Source organism: Malania oleifera, chromosome 8 (genome assembly GCF_029873635.1).
Source record: "Malania oleifera isolate guangnan ecotype guangnan chromosome 8, ASM2987363v1, whole genome shotgun sequence".
In the NCBI taxonomy this organism is placed as follows: Eukaryota; Viridiplantae; Streptophyta; class Magnoliopsida; order Santalales; family Ximeniaceae; genus Malania; species Malania oleifera.
In genome coordinates, this window is record NC_080424.1 from 59,947,228 (window position 1) to 59,964,844 (window position 17,617).

Genomic DNA, 17,617 nt, shown 5'->3' on the forward strand with positions numbered 1-17,617 from the left:
AAAAAGTGTATTCCTAAATGACTATATTAATGAAGAAGTTTACGTTAAACAACCTCCAGGTTTTGAAGACTCTAAAAATCCAAATCATGTATTCAAACTAACTAAAGCCTTATATGGATTGAAAAAGGCTCCTAGAGCTTGGTACGATAAACTAACCAAATTCCTACTCCAAAACAATTTCAAGAGGAAAGATAGATAGCACTTTATTTATAAAAACCAAAGATAATGATATGCTTATAGTACAAATTTATGTTGATGATATTATATTTGGAGCAACTCATGAAGACTTGTGTAATGAATTTGCTACAACTATGCAAAGAGAGTTTGAAATGAGCATGATGGGAGAGTTAAATTACTTTCTAGGATTACAAATCAAACAAGCTAAAAATGGAACTTTCATAAATTAAACTAAGTATATTAAAGACATGTTAAAGAAGTTTGATATGGAAGAAAGTAAACCTATAGGAACTCCTATGAGCACCTTAACTAGTCTAGACAAAGAAGAAAAAGGGAAACAAGTAGATACCAAGAATTACCGAGGCATGATATCAAATCACAAGGAATCACAGCAAGTAGACCAGATATCATGTTCAGTATGTGTATGTGTGATAGGTTCCAATCGGCTCCTAAGGAATCACATCAAATCACAGTGAAACAAATCCTTAGATATTTGCTAGGCACTCTAGATTTAGGATTATGGTATCCAAAAAGAACTGATTTCAAAATGATAAGTTATTCATATGCAGATTATGCGGGATGCAAAATAGATAGAAAAAGTACTAGTGGGACTTGTCACTTCTTAGGACACTCACTAGTTTCTTGATTTTCAAAAAAACAAAATTCCGTAGCATTATCTACAGCTGAAGCAGAATACATAGCAGTTGGGAGCTGTTGTGCTCAAACTTTATACATGCAACAACAATTAAGGGACTTCAAAATTCAATACCAAACAATCCCCAAAAAGTGTGATAATACAAGCGCGATAAACATTTCAAAGAATCCGGTATCACATTCAAGAACTAAACATATTGATATACGTCATCATTTCTTAAGAAATAATGTAGACAAGAAAGAAATAGTACATGAATTTGTTAATACTCATGATCAATTAGCTAATATATTTACCAATCCATTAGTTAAGGATCAATTTGTATTTATCCGACGGGAATTAGGCATGTTACATATAAGAGAAGTTAACTAAAAGAGAAGAAGAATAGTTGGTCAAGGCAGACGACTGCCAGAGAGCTGGCAGGCGACTGTATGTGTAAAAGACAATGGACAGATGACTGTCAACTTAGTGATAGATGACTGTCTTGCGGCGGGTCATGTTTATTTCACATAAAAACACTATTTTAAAACCCCCCAGACGTCTGTCCATTCATCTACCCGTCTCTAAATCAATTCCTCTTCATTCTCTTCAAAGTTCTTTCTCTCCTAAACTCCTCCCAACAACCACCCATCATAACCCTAATCCATTCACACCTAGGGTTTCCTAAAAATTCAGCTTCATCAGAATGGTTCGTACCAAAACAGTTGGGAAAAAGGACAAAGCTTACTCGCCTTCTTCAAAGCCTACAAACAATGACGACATAGAGAAATGGCTAGTTTCTTCACATGCGAAAGCATTATATCAGAATCACATTTCAAAAATCGATCAAATGTTATGCAAGATACTAGATGTCACTTTCTTTGAAGAAAATTTTCCTGAAATTCTCGAAATGTTCAAAACTATAGGATGGGATAAGTTCATTTTTCACCAAGTTAAGGGGTATTACCTAGATCATATTAAGATTTTTTTATTCAAACTTGGTAAAGAAAGAAGTTAGAATTGCTACTAAAATTTATGGCCAAAAGATAACTATTACCCCACACTCTTTACGGAAAATTCTTCGCATCAAGCATGGAAATTTTGAGTGTACTTCAGTTGAAAAACAATGGACTATGTAACAAGGTTTTTCACCACAAGAATTTCTACCTCTTGTGATGAACAATGCACCTGTTTATTTTGGACATCCTCCTCCATATATATAGCTCAATCTTTAAGCACAAATTCTGCATAAGATTATTGCGTACAATATAATTCTGAGGTCTGGATCCTTTGATCATGTGTTGTTCTTCGATTGTTTCATAATGCGGTGCTTACTAAAGGGGAAGAAATTAGACTTATCCAGCATTATACTAAAATGGATGGTTATGAAGCTCGAAACTCCTAGAATTGGGCTTCAGTAAGGCAGCATTCTTTCCTTGATCTTTGCTCAATTTCAAGTCCTCTCTTCATCTTCAAAAATAGTGAAGCGAACTCATTACCATGTCTTCTCATCTACTACACTGAAACAAATGGGTTACAAAAAATATACCGAGGGATGGATGTTTAGGGGCAATAAACCGGCAAGACTTGCACAAGAAGAAAGGAATCCAACTCCTGAAGAAGCTGATATGCCACCTTGGTTTGTTCCGTTTTATCAGAATTATACCAGTTTTAGTTCTGAAATGTGGGAAAATTTTGCTTCTCTTCAAGATAAGATCTCAACCATTGATGACAAATATACCTTGTTAGATAATCGCATTGCTAAAATAGAGCATCATGTCACTAAAAATGACACTGATTCAGATAACAAGGGTAATGAAAATACTGATGAGGAAGAAGCTGAAAATGAAGTAGGCTCACAGCAATCCAATGGCAAAGGCATAGTTGCAGATAGTGACACTGATTCTGAAACATAGACTTTTGATGTTGTTTTTGTATGTTCCACATACTTCGTTTCTAGTTGTATTTTGCCTTTTTGTTGATGTCAAAAGAGGGAGTATGGTGTGTGAGCAAAGTCTATGAACTTATGTATGTATTTGTTTATGTATTTCCTATTGTGCTTATGTATTTTATATTCTGAAATTTGAATATGTGTTTGTATTTCGAGACCTATGAAGGGAAATATATAGCCTTAATCCTGGAACTTATCTTCTAAACTTATGCCTTATTGTGTCTTAATGAGATTATTTTAAATCTATGCTTATTGATAGGGGGAGCATTAAGTTTAATTTTTATATCTTTGCTCGTTCTTTGTCATCATCAAAAAGGGAAAAATTGTTGGCCTAGTTAGGCTTACAAACTCTTGGTTTTGATGATAACAAAGTAAAAGTTATTTAATATATTTTCAAGTGATATAATTACAGGTAAAGATGATTTGCTCAAAATAAATATACCCTGACATGAACGCTTACAAGGATCAAGGAACAAGGAGAGGTTCATGAGAATACCAAAGATCTATAAATGAAAACTCAAAAAGAAGTCTAAGAGATTGAAGATTAGTATTGAAGGACTTAAAGCCAAGAAAATGTCAAAACAGCTTAGGTCAAAGTCTTTGTAAGTACTTCTAAGTTTATTCAAATATGAAGTTTTCATTTTGAAGCTCATTAGGCAAAGAGACTTAGAGACCTTAATATAAATCTTGGAACAAATTTTTCAAAGTCAAATAAGTTAATATTCCAAGATGAATTAAGCAAAGAAGAGATAATCTAAAAATATGTTGAAATGCAAAAATGTTAGTTGACAGACGACTGTCTGTTTATGGACAGGCGACTAGCCAATTTAGTGTAGTTTAACTGAAGACAGAAGCCTGACAGACGACTGTCAAAGTTTTGACAGATGACTGCCAAGTGCCAAGTGAGAAGTCTATGAGTGTTCTACTAGACGACTGTCCACCCTCTGTGTATATTGAAAATTTTGATTTGTTCATAGACAGACGACGGTCACCATATAGACAAAAGACTGCCACCCTATTGAGTTGTATTATAACTACATTATTCTAGTGACAAACGACTGCCAATCAAGAGACAAACGACTACCACCTCTTTGCCTATGATTTTTATAGTTATAACATATGGACAGATGACTGCTAGGACTTCACAGTCATCTGACTCGCGGCATTTTTCAAATTTCCAACTGATATAATTTTTGAAATTCAAATTATTGGAAGCTTAAATAATTTTAATATTTGGAAACAACTCTAAGTATTCTTGGGGAACAAGCAATGAGGTTTTCTACCTCTACAAATACCCTCAAGGATCATTGTTGTAAACACCAAGAAATTAATTAAGCTCTCATTCTCTCTCAAAGCCTATTGAAATTCTGAAAGTGTGCTATTGCTCTCATCACTCACAAAATTCTCTGAAATCTTTGCTAAGTTTCTCCCTGAGTTTGTGCATCAAGTTGTTGATTTTTTCATCCATTGAAAGATCCCTACGGTGATAAGTTTCTAAGAGCTTCATTCTGAAATTCATGTTTTGAATTTACTGAAGTACTAGTGTTTCAATTTGTACTAATCAGCTATTTGAGGAGCAAGTTCTTGTACGCCTTGTTTTATATCTTTGTAACAGGTTAATTGACGGTTCGAGTGCTGAATCGTTGGACCAAACAAAGGGATATTGTATGGAGAAGACGGGCTCTAGCCTTACTCAAGGAGTGTTTATAACTAGTCTTGTTCCACCTGGTAAAGGAACGGTAATAGTGAATCCTTTGGTGGTTTTGCCAAGGGCGAGGACGTAGGCTGTGTTGAAGCCGAACTTCGTAAAAACCCTGTGTTCTTCTTTCTCTACTCTACTCTTTATTTTTTTTAGCAAAAGATATAATTTGTATGGTTGCTTTAAAATTCAATTATGAATGTTTGGTTGTTAAATAGACTGGAAGGTAATTCGTTTTGAATTAATCAGCATTGATTGCAGAAACCGAAAGGGACTACGTTGGTTGATCATCCTTGACCTATTAATCTGAAAGTTTATTTAAATGTTGAACATTAGGAAGAATAATAATTGTGATACAAGGCTTATAACAAGTTCAGCAAATTTTCACATATATACATGGTTATTGTTAAAAAGATTGAGTGATTGATCTTGTTGTGTTGATTGTGATTGTATTTAAGTTTTTATTGTTGTCACAACTCAAAAGAACTAAGACTAAAGAGAATAAAATTTTTAAAACCCAATTCACCCCCCCCCCCTCTTGGGAAGTTATTCCAATTTCATCTAGTAATGATTCATGTGATATTTCTAATGATGCATGTGATACTAAATCATGTGATAATTCTGGTAGTGAAAACATGCCTAGTTATGAGGAATTGCAAATTGAATATGTTAAAATTCATAAGTCTCTTGTCAGAACTAACAAAAGATATATTGCATTGAAAAACAAGTATGAGGCATATTTGAAAGAATGTGAGTCAAAAGTTCTTGTTGAAAGGGGAAATGATTTCAAAATCAAATAGTTAGTAAACAAGAATGAAAAGTTGAAAAAAGAGTTTAGTGTATTAAGATCTCAAACTTCAAGTGATAATAAGAAAGATCTCCTCATTTCAGAACTTGAATGTAAAGCAAACAACATAACTAAAGAATTTGTGAAATTACAGGATGTTTGCAAAGGTCTAAAGAACTTAATAATTCAAATTCTGAAAAAAAAAAAAAATAGAAGACCAAGCTAAGATCATCTACACGTTCTCTAGAGGCAAGGACAACTTTAATAAGTTACTAGGTTCACAAAAGATGACCTTAGATAAGGAAGGTATAGGTTATAATGGGGTTAGAAATAGAAAGAGGAAGAAACTTTACATGGGGTACTTCGTGAGAGAGTTCAAACATTATGCTAGTACCTCCTCTAGTCCATATTCTTACACTTTCGGCGCATTATATAAAAAGAAGGGGCAAACAAAGTTTGATTTCCAATTCAAACAAAAAGGGGTGAGAGGAAGCAAGCGTGGAGAGTCAAAGAAAAACCCAAATCTATCTCTCCTTGACCCTAAAATGATCTAAGTGTCAAATGGTTAAAATTGGTACACTCAATAATCATTAGGTCATGTATCTAAATCATAAGGGTCATGTCAACTGAGAAAAAGTCAAAAGAAGAGAGGCTGACTAGATTCGGTCGGCTGAACCCAGTTCAGCTTAATTCATTCAGTCTACCTAACAAGGAAGTTGACTATATCATTGACCACATTCGAGCTCCTGACCGTTCCTGTTAAAAACAGGTTCGGGCCACCAAACATGGTTCGAGAGACCGAACTGATCTTCGAGCGACCAAAGCTTAGGGTTTTTGATTCATCTAAGAGGTTCGGTCAACCGAACTCAAAATATTTGATTTCATTCAATCTACCAAGGTTAGGAATGTGAAAGGTCGCCAAAGATTCAACCAACCGACCCAGTATTCAGCCAACCAAACAGACTTAGCTTCTAAGGTATTTAAGATGGTTTGGGCGACCGAACCGCGATCTATATATATTTTGGCCACATGAAATAGGTTCATTTTTTCATCTTTCTTAAGAGAACCCCAAGAGTTCCTCTTTTCCTACTACCCCCTACTCTCACTCCAAGCCTAGTTTTTCTATGAATCTGGGATTGCTCTCGAGCAATGGTTCATTTCAACAAAAAAAAAAGGATCAAGTATGAGAGAATCTTCAGACTCAAGGAGCCTATCTTAGGTAAGGTACTTGACATAGAATTTATGCAAAATCATTTCAATAATGTGTTAGAAATGTTCAAGTATCAGGGATGGTATGAATTTGTTAGTTTTCAGCCCAAAGGAATGTATCCTATTCCTGTTAGATTATTTTATGCAAATCTGGGACAAGATGACCAAGGATACTACTCCCGAGTCTTTAAGACCAATATTTGCTTTGATGACGAATATCTAGCTAAGACCCTCAATATTCAAATAGGAGAATTTGATTGCCCAGACTCTCTCTACTTGGATTAACAATAAGGAGTTTACTGTAAGCACTTTTGTTAATCTTGTTATGACTAACCCTGTAGTTGATCTGAGTTATACCCCTAGCTACAGGTCTCTGACACTCGAGGCAAAAGTCATGCACCACTTACTCTCTTATAATATTCTGCCGAAATCTGGGTCTAGGGATCACATTTCCTACCTAGATTGCTTCATGATATGGTGCCTCTTTACGATAAAGAAGTTAGATTTTCTAAGATTGATCTTAAAGTGGATGTTTCTAAAGACCGTGGGCAAAAGAATCATTATGTCGTATGGGGGTATCCTTAATAGGGTTTGTCAGAGAGAGATTCACCAAGACTCCTTATGCAGTGCTAAAGAAGATAAAAAGCACAGATACCTTCTCCTCTATGACCCTGAAGCTGATGGGATATGAGCTGACCGACAACATGTGGTTGCCAACTATACCAGTGAGAGGATTAGGCCCACGGGAGGTTCTTTAAAAGCAGCCTCACATGCCATCTAATGCAAAGATCATGGCTTCCATCACGAGTTTCACAACTTCCTTTGATGAGTTTAAGACATCTATCCAGAGCAAGATCAGGGAGCTGGTTTCCACATCTCAGGCGAGGCACACAAAGCTTCACATTGAATTCACAAAACTTCAGTCAGTTGTAAAGGCAAACTTCCACATCCTTGGTGAGCGTCTGAGGGATATGAATGAGGATGATGAAAGTGGGGAGTAGATGGACGTGAGTGGTGATGATGAAGAAGGGCCTAATGATGGAGAGGCCTAGAAAAGGCTTTGAGGATCAGCTGCTTATCTATTTTACCTCTTTTATATACACTTGGGCCTGTAATACTTATACTGCTTTTTTTTTTTTTTCTTTTTGCATTACATTCTCACACACCACACTCATATATTGATGATTTTTTTTTTTTTTTTTTGTGGTTGACTTAAGTTTATAGGTGATGGCTTGCATGCTTTAAATTTCTCTAATTATTCTATTTGCCTGATTGATGCCTCTTGCATGGCGGACGCAGTTGATGAGTATTGCTTGCGGGTAGAAATTTTAAGTTCTTGCATGCTAAACCTAAATACTATAATGTTTGCTTGAATATTTTTTATGCAGGTTTTAATGTAAAATGTCCTATTTACAGACAGCGTGCTGCCAAATTTTCGCCTGACATTTCCCAAAATATTCAAATTTGTGCTAAAATACTGATGTGTATGCATGGATAATTTAATTTGAAGTCAAATTTCTTGCATGATTGTACATCTTGGCCTAAATTAACTTGAAATATCTAAAGCTTGTGTATATGCATGGATGATTTAATTTGAAGTCAAATTGCTTGCATGATTGTACATCTTGGCCTAAATTAACTTGAAATATCTGAAGCTTGTGTATGTGTTTAAACTTTTTACTGGTCATGTAATTTAAAGTTTTGAACTTAAATGGCATCTGGTTGGTGCAAAATCATTGAAGAATTACATGATGTAATCAATTTTTAATAAGCAGGTCTCCATGGGAAAAGCTATATTTTTTAGACAAAATGCTGCTAAAATTTTCTCAAATTCATTGCACACATCCTATGTTTTATAAAAATGAACTCTATAAACAGAGTTTGCATTCCTAGAACATCATTTTTTTGTGCATCATGACTATTCTTAGTATGATTTGTCCTAATTAATTTCAATCATCTTGATGGACTTAAATCCAATCTTCTGTGGCAAACATTATCCCCAAAACACTTGCTGATTATTTCCAAAGGAAGGTCTCTATTAAAGACAAATTTGCATGAAATGATCTTAACTGACAATCTTTTGTCATGCTGCCTATTTATTAATTTCAAAATACTTGTATCTTATGCTCAAATTGTAAGAATAGAGAGTGTGCTTAATCTGAGGAGGAGTCACTTCACTTAGAAAAATATGGCTCTGAAAAATTAAACGCTATCTCACATTATTCATTGTTATACTCTATGCATTGTGAGAATATCTTTCATTAATTGTGTGCTAAATGAGTACATTATCTATTTGACTTGGCTATTTGAATTTATCAATACTGAACTATTTGAGTTGAATACTATAAATCATTTGTTGAACTCAAACAAGTCACTTAGATACGAATTTTTTTTTTTTGGAAAATGCTTCATTTTCAAACGGCATGCTGCCGAAATTTCTAAAACATATTCCCAAATTATATCTTGTATCTAAATGATTGTTACTTATTGTTTGTCTATATGCTTAAAATTCTTTTATCTTGACCCTTTTTACTGTTTCCAAAAGGCGGAGAAATCAGGGGGAGCCTTTTTTTGTTATACTCACTTTTACATAAAGTATTTGTCATCATAAAAAAGGAGGAGATTGTTGACCTTATGGGTCATATCCCATTTTAATCATGACAAATATATTGGTATTTGATGTTTGCTCTGAGCTTGTATGCAGGTTCACTCTACACATGAAATTGAAAAGAATCCTATCTCATGGTGGCGTATGGTGACCCCAAGGAAGAATAAAGAGTATTGGGTTTATTTGTAATTATAATTTTTATATTCTTCATTATGGATTATAACGTAACATGGTCTGTAATAAATGTATCATGCATGATAGACCTATATGCTCAGGTAGCCTTAGATTGACTCTTAAGTTCCTACACATTTAGTGCACAGGACCCCACTAAACTCACATGTCATCATGGATGAATTTAATTTAAAGTATGTACCTTAGGCTTAAAATGGAAGAGCTTCGGGTGACCGAACTAGGCACGTTGAAAATGCCTCGGTCAACCGAATTGTTGACTGGTCAAATAGTTGACTTGACTTCGGGCGACCGAACCAAACCAAGTGTTCACGGTCGATCGAACTCATACCCTGACCTTTTCCAACAACTCAGGCACCAGAACGTTTACATTCAAAATACCCTCGGGCGACCTAAAATGCAAGTTCGGCAGACCAAACTTGAGGACGGGCGACCGAACCTTGGACATTTAGGAAAATTGCCTTTACCAACAAACCGAACTCATTTTCAGGCAACCAAACTTCAAAATTGTCTTTTTCTCATGTGTCTCTTTGGGTGACTGAACCTATAGCTTGGTCGACCAAAACTCTCGTGTTGGCCTAATTTTTACCGAGGTTAATTGGAGTTAAGCATGATTAATTTTATTAAACTCATTTAAAACAATTCTAATATTTCCCTTGTTGTCCCCAACAGTTATAATTTTGACATTGTCTATATATGTGTGTTCATTTGCTTAATTAAGAGAAGATTAGCATTTAGATTAGCCTAAAAATCCTTTGAATTTTTGAGAGTATATCTTTCAAATACAAAGCTCAAACACTCTTCCTTTGTTATTCCCTTGATAAATCAAGTTTCTAGAGAGTGTCTTTGAGTGATCCTACTGTGATTCCACTTGCTTAAAACTCTCTTTGTTCTAGTTGATTGATTGTTTTTTATTGAGAGTTTTAGTCAAGGTTTTTCCCTGGTTTAATTAATAATTATTGTGTGGGAAAACCTTGTAGATAGTGAGTCTTTGCATCATTATTGCAAGACTCATTATGCTTGTTTTTTTTATTGTGTTAAAATTATTTTCACAAGCTTATTTTTTCAAATATCTCTTAAGCCAATATTTTGAGAAAAATATTTTTGGGATATTTTTAATACTCTTGTGGGAACTCTTTGTAACCCTAGTTGTGATTGATTAATATTGATATATTGTTTCAAAGAGTATTTTAAAATACACTCTAGGATTTGATTGCATATTGACATCAGATTCAGTGTTAGCACACTTCATTGGCACTAGACATATGTACTATCATCTGTGAGTGCATATTTATCTGAATTATATTGTGGTACATATCTGCTTGTGTAGAAGCCCTTAAATTTGTACGCAAAAATTCTCATTCATTGATTGTATTCCAGGTGTGAGCCTGAAAAGCAAGACTTGTCCTGTGAAAAGTCTCAGATTGGCTTTGACCCGGTTAGGAAAGTTAGGTACACCATCCTGGTAAAGTTTTGTAAATGGTGCTACTCCACCCGTGAAGTGAGCCTTAGTGGAATCCTTGTGCTTGTGAGGCAAGGCAGGGACATAGGCACTATTGTCGAACCTCAATAACATATTCAGTGTTATTTTTACTTTACTTGCCTTTCTGTTCATGCTTGGTTGATTTAATTTTGTAATTTAAATTACAGCTGCATATATTGGTTTACCTTATTATCAGCTCTAGATTGACCTTAGGATTGTGAAATACTGGTGCTGGCTAATTGACCTAGGGGAGAAATTTTTAAATATCCAATTCACCCCCCTCTTGGGATTGCACCAAAGTCAACAAGAAATATTTTAAATTTCCAATTCACCCCCCCCCCCCTTTTGGGAATACACCAATTCCAACAATATAGGACCAAGAAAATGAACTTACTCCCACTCTCCTTAAGGTATATACATTGATCCACAATGTTCTCATCAAAACCACATGAGATGATAACCTCTTGAAACTTTAAATACCATTGGCTAGAGGCTTGTTTCAAACCATAGATTGACTTCTTTAGTTTGCAAACTTTATGACTATCATCACTAACACCCTCAGGCTGCCTCGTGTATACTTCCTCATCAAGATCTCCATTAAGGAATTCTGTTTTCACATCTATTTGGGGTAACTCTAAATCGACATGAGTTACCAAAGTCATGATTATCCTAAATGAATCCTTCTGCGAGATTGGAGAGAAGGTTTCATGATAATTAATTCCTTCCTTTTGAGTGAAACTCTTAGCAACCAATCTAGCCTTATATCATTCGACATTACCAAATGCATCGCGATTGGTCTTAAAGACCCATTTACAGCCAATAATTGCCTTCCTTTTTAGTAATTCAACAAGATCCCAAACTTATGCATGGATTCCAACTCTTCTTATGCATGGATTCCAACTCTTCTTTCATGGCATCTAGTCATAGTGTAGATTTATCTACACTCATAACCTGTGAAAACGTGATTGGATCTTTTTTAGGTCCAACATCAAAATCAGACTCCATTAAGTATACAACATAGTCATCTAAAATTGCAGGTTTCCTTATTCTTGTGGATTTCCTAACTACTACTTCCTCATCGGGTAATGATTCAGTAGGATCTGATTGTAACAATTTACTTGTTACGAGTTGAACATCTTCTTCGTGAACATTATGTCTTGGGAATGGTTGTTCTTGATGACCTTGCCGTCGATTTTGATTCAATTCAACCAAATGACCCCTAACAGCGTGTTCACGTGTCTCTTCGAACTTAATAGTTTGAGAAAGATTACTTTCACTAGGTTCACAATCCTTAGGAAACCTTTCATTTCTTGCGTCAACAACTCTTGAACTATGAGATGGACAATAAAATCTAAAACATTTAGAGTTTAGCACATACCCAATGAAAAACCCACTGATTGTCCTAGAATCAAGTTTCTTTATATGAGGATTATAAGTCCTCACCTCAACAGGACAACCTCATATGTGTGTATGATTCAAACTAGGTTTCGATCCATACCAAATTTCAAAAGGTGTCTTGAGAACAGTCTTGGATGGAACACGATTTAATATATACACAGCAGTTTTTAGCACTTCACTCCACAACGCTAGTAGTAAACTGGAATGAGCAATCATGCTCTTTACCATGTCCATAAGGGTGTGATTCCTTCTTTCAGATACACCATTTTGTTGAGGTGAGCCTGGCATACTGTATTAAGCAACGATACCCTCTTGCTCAAGGAATTGCGCAAATGGACCAGTCATTTGTCCATATTCTGTGTACCTACCATAGTATTCTCCTCCCCTGTCAGATCTTATGACCTTGATTTTCTTTTCGCTTTGTTTCTCTACTTCTACCTTATAAGCCTTGAAAGCATCTAGTGCTTCAAATTTTTCATTCAGAAGATAGAGATACATAAACCTAGAATAGTCATCAATAAACAAAATAAAAAATCTCTGACCATTTAGGCAAGGAGTGGAGAATTGTCCACAGATATTCGTATGTATGAGCTCAAGAATATCTAAGCTCCTTCTTGAACCTTTAGATGTCTTGTTGTTTGCTTGCCTGGTAGGCTCACTAAGGCTTGGGTCCTTAACTACCAAAAATAATATTTATAAAACCTAACTATCCTAAGTTCAGTAGAAAGTGGGTAAGTTGGGTATCGATCCACAGAGACTTGAAGCATAGTTATTAAACCACTTCCAATTTAATTTACTAAAGCCTTGTTATGAAAAAGAAGTGAAAGATGGTATTTTGCAATGGTGATCATCTAACAACTACTGGAAAGTGGGTAACTGAAAGCAAATAAATCTAAACTACCGAAAAGCAAGTAAATTTCTAAGTTAACCTACTCCTACAAAGCAATACTATGGTCTAAATCAGACGCTGGATGTCATGCTTCTAACTACGCTCATCCAAACTTCCATAGAAGTACTAACCCAAGCAGGCCAAAACAGGAAAGGGGCGATCAAGGGCACAAGGTAGCAAGGGTGCACCAACTATCCGGAGTACGGTCAGGAACTGGAGTATACCCTGTCTCAACAATAACGACCACCTCCACGGTTCCGTAACCGACTATTTCCCTCTGACTGATACGCAGTAGTGCTTATCCTTATCTACAATCTTTCATCAAACACATAGTAAGTAAATGGAAATCAGTAAATGAAAGCATGAGTAAAAAGATCATCCATTTATCATTCAAAACGTCTGTCACTAACTCCAGAACTACAAAAGGAAATCCTAATATACACGGTTGTTGTATGAATGCCACCGGTTGTCACAGGCCATCAGACAATCCATACACAAACCGAATCTACTCTACTCCTACTCTAACTTGGCTCTCAATGACTTCCTAGGTCTGTCACTAACCTAAGAAATGTCAAAGAGGAACTCAGAGCTTGTGTTCATAGTGAATTCTTATAGGTTCTAAGGTTTACAAGGGTTGTTTTAAAAGTTAGAAAAGTTTGCAGCAAATATCGCGCAGCAGATCGTCACTATCGACCAAGTCACTCCTCTAGCATTCTTGTGCGTGCCTCTTCAATGTCTTCGACTTCGTCGCACCTCAAGGTCTTGATGGTCGAGACTTGTAGTATCTCGATCTTCAGGAAATCTCAGAATCTCGACATAGTCGCCCCGGAAGGTCTCTTAATTGAACACTTCGTTGAGACTTTGGTATTTCTAAATTTCAGTTCTGTCTCAATATCTTGGCGTGGTCGCTCCAAAGTGTCACTTGGTAGCTTACTTGGTCGAACCTTGCAGCATTCTGATCTCAGTATAAACCTTGGAGTTTGCAGTGGAAGACTAAGTCGCCCCTGTGGTTTTCTGGTCGTGCAACATAGTTGAACATCATCTTCTTGTCTATTTATGATCTGAAGCTTCTGGAGCTTGGCTGAACATCTGAATTCAAGCTTTGAATCCTCCAAATCCTCCTTGACTTCTTGTAATGTCTAACCCCATGGTTTTAACCTGTTTTTCCTGAAAAGACAAACAAACCTTGCCTAACTTTGAACAATGATAACTCTGGGCAAATACATAATAAAATGAAGATAAACAAAGATAAATAAGCGTTTAAAATCATATATTTTAGGGACTCATGATTGCACTTTATGCAGTTCACACAAGTCTCGTAATCAGTAAAATTAAGAGTTTTTAGGATTCCATCATTTACTAATCTCTTAATCCTCCCTGTTGACTCTATGAGTCCAATCCGATTTTGATAATGAAAAATTACTTGGTATTTGATCTGTGCATTGAGTTTGTGAACAGGAACTATATTAAGCATGCACGGAAGGATAACGAGTCATGGAAGCATTAAAGTAAAGCATACATATCTTGGTAAGATCCATGGATCTCAAAGAGTACGAGAATCAAGATGCAAGCGGAAAAGTTCAAGAATATCTTAGGAATGGGTACTTAGAACTCATGTATTACATTTTCGTATGATTTAATTTGAGGATCAACATATACCTTAGAATGTCTTTAGAACTCATGCATTTCATGAACATCATTAGAGGACATTCATGAACTTAAAAATATTGTTAAAACATTGGAAAATTTTTTTATAAAAGAGTCAAGAAAGAAAGCAAAGCATATTTTTAAATTAGAAAGGAAAAATTGAGAAAAAGGACACTTCGGTAGCCTGAACTCAACTTCAGTCGCCTGAAGAATTTTTTTAGGAGCCTGAAGATATAATGGTGAAAAACAGAACCTGGTCGAGGCACTTCGGTAGCCTGAAGTCAACTTTAGGCACCTGAACTGACACTTTAGGAGCCTGAACTTGCGAGAAAACTTAAAAATAAATTTTTATTAAAAGGACTCGCAAGCTATCTCTTTGATCCAACGGTTAAGATCAATTCTAAGGGTAAAGCACGTATATATACATTATCTAAACCCTAGTGTGAGCTAAGACAAAAGAGAAGATCAACGTAAAGAGAAGAATACATATTATTAAAAGAATATTGAAAAACTTGCTCTTATTGCTATACGATTGCCTATCCTTCAACTTCTACTCATCGAACTTGGGCAAATCAACTCAGAATTTCGAAGGGAACTCGTTTACTCATCTGATTTTTCATTCTAGTATTGAGGTTTGATCATTTAAGTTAATATTTTCAAGAGTTTCTCATCTCATCACTTGTTATTGAATATCGTTAAAAAAATTGATCTTGAGTGTGCCTATACATATAAAGATTGCTTTTGACAAGATCATTACTTGAGAAAGGTTTTAATTATTAGTTGAATAGTTTGATTCAAGAGTATATATATATTTTTCGTAGAGCTTATCATTGCAAAATCTACTTTGGAATATTTGTTAAGAAGTTGATCTTGAGTGTGCATATAAATTAATCATTTTTGAAAAATTTTACCACTTGAAAAGAGCTCTAGTTGTTAATTAAATACTTTTGGTTCAAGTGAGTTTTCATTCAAAAACTTGATATTTTTAATATTACAAATCTACTTATTTGGATATTCTAGGGGTTCATAACGATATGTTATTCAAGAATATTCTCTGAAATATATTACATTAGGGCTTTGATCTTTGGTATACATATCATATATATATATATATATATATATATATATATATATATATATATATATATATATATTTGCATACTACAAAGATCGTGTTATGATTGAATATTTGAAAGAAAACGCTTTAATTTTGATTAATATAATATTCAAGATAGAGCTTTTGATAAGTTCACATTAGATATATTTGTACATGTTTACAAAGTGAACTAGAACCCCAATATACTCCAAAGCGTTTCAAATATATCTTTACTTGGGAGTTTTTGATAAAAAGGATTTTGTGTGCAAAAGCATATCATACATAAACGATTGCATCGTTTCATACATTTTGAGCTTCAAGACTAGTCATATGTTAATGTATTAGGAATTTGAATTGTACTCACGAGCTTTGTTGGAAGCAATTTTGAGTATTTTACAGATTCACTATATTCACAGTTCGGCTTGTGAACTGGGGTGTGAGGAGAAAACTATACCTCTTGTAAGTAGCGAATTGGGAGGAAGTTGTACCTCTTTTAAGTAGCACAGTAGGAGAGAGTTGTATCTCTTGTAAGCAGTGGATTGTAAGGGAAATTCCTTACCAATTTAAGGAGCGGGGATTTTAGTGAAATCCTTAAATGGGTTGCTCAAGGCGAGGACGTAGGGCGAGTTAGCTAAACCTTGTAAAAATTGCGTCTATTTTCTTGCTTCCCTTAACTTTTTACTTTTCGCACTACATTATATTATTTGTATTGCATGTGAATGTTGAATTACTTTACACACAATTAATTAGGTAAAAGGAACTCATTGATAAAATAAATTTAATTCAATTATAAATCCCAACAATTGATTTGGTAAATATACAAATAGGGATTAAGTGGTAAATAGATTCAAAGATTTTTTAAATACCCAATTCACCCTCAACACTCTCTAAAGAGATATGTCCTAGTCTCTTATATCATAATAAAGAGGAACTTTCATCTAAAAGGTTCCTTTTAATCCTAGCAGTAACATCCAAACACAAATAATTTTGCTCAAAATCGGGATCTAAGTCAAGCTTGAAAAGATTTTCAACTAAAATACTAGTACCAATGGGAATTTTACTTTTTAAGTTTAGTAACAAAATTTTCAAATAAGAAACCATAACCCATTACAACCAACCTCGAAACAAAAATCAAGTTTCTTGAAAATTATGGTATATAAAATACATTATTTAAATCTAAAACAAATCCCGAGCAAAATTAATCTAAATTTCCCAACACCCACGACCGAGGATTGTCCTTTATTTCCTGAATAGACAAATCGCTCATTTTTCATCAGCTTCCTTGGGTTAAGAAATCCCTGCATGGTATTAACAATATGGATTGTAGAACCAGAATCAATCCACCAAGAATTTTTAGGAACTTCTACAAAAAAATATTCATGCATACTAGAGATAAGAGTTTACCTTTCTTTTCTAACCATTTCTTGTATTTCAGGAAATCCTTCTTCATATGACCCTTCTTGCGACAAAAGAAACATTTAAGTGTTTTATCATCATTATTCTTTATTAACAAATTTTGCTTCTTATTGCCTTGGTCAAATTTGCCCTTTTCGGGTTTTGACTTCGCATGAGCCACCAAGTGAGCACTTTCCGATTTGTCATGCTTCAACCTCTCTTCCTTTTAAACATACATGGTCATGAGTTCCTTTATTGTCCAATTTTATTTATGAGTGTTGTATGAAATTTTGAAATGTCCATACTCTGATAAAAGAGAGTTCAGAATGAGGTGAACCAAAAATGGTTCTTCAATCTCTATCGTTAAGGATTTTAATCTAGCCGCTAAGTCTCTCATCTTCATGATGTGATCTAGAATACTTTTAAAGTTGTCAAAAGTTTTGCTAATAAATTTCTTC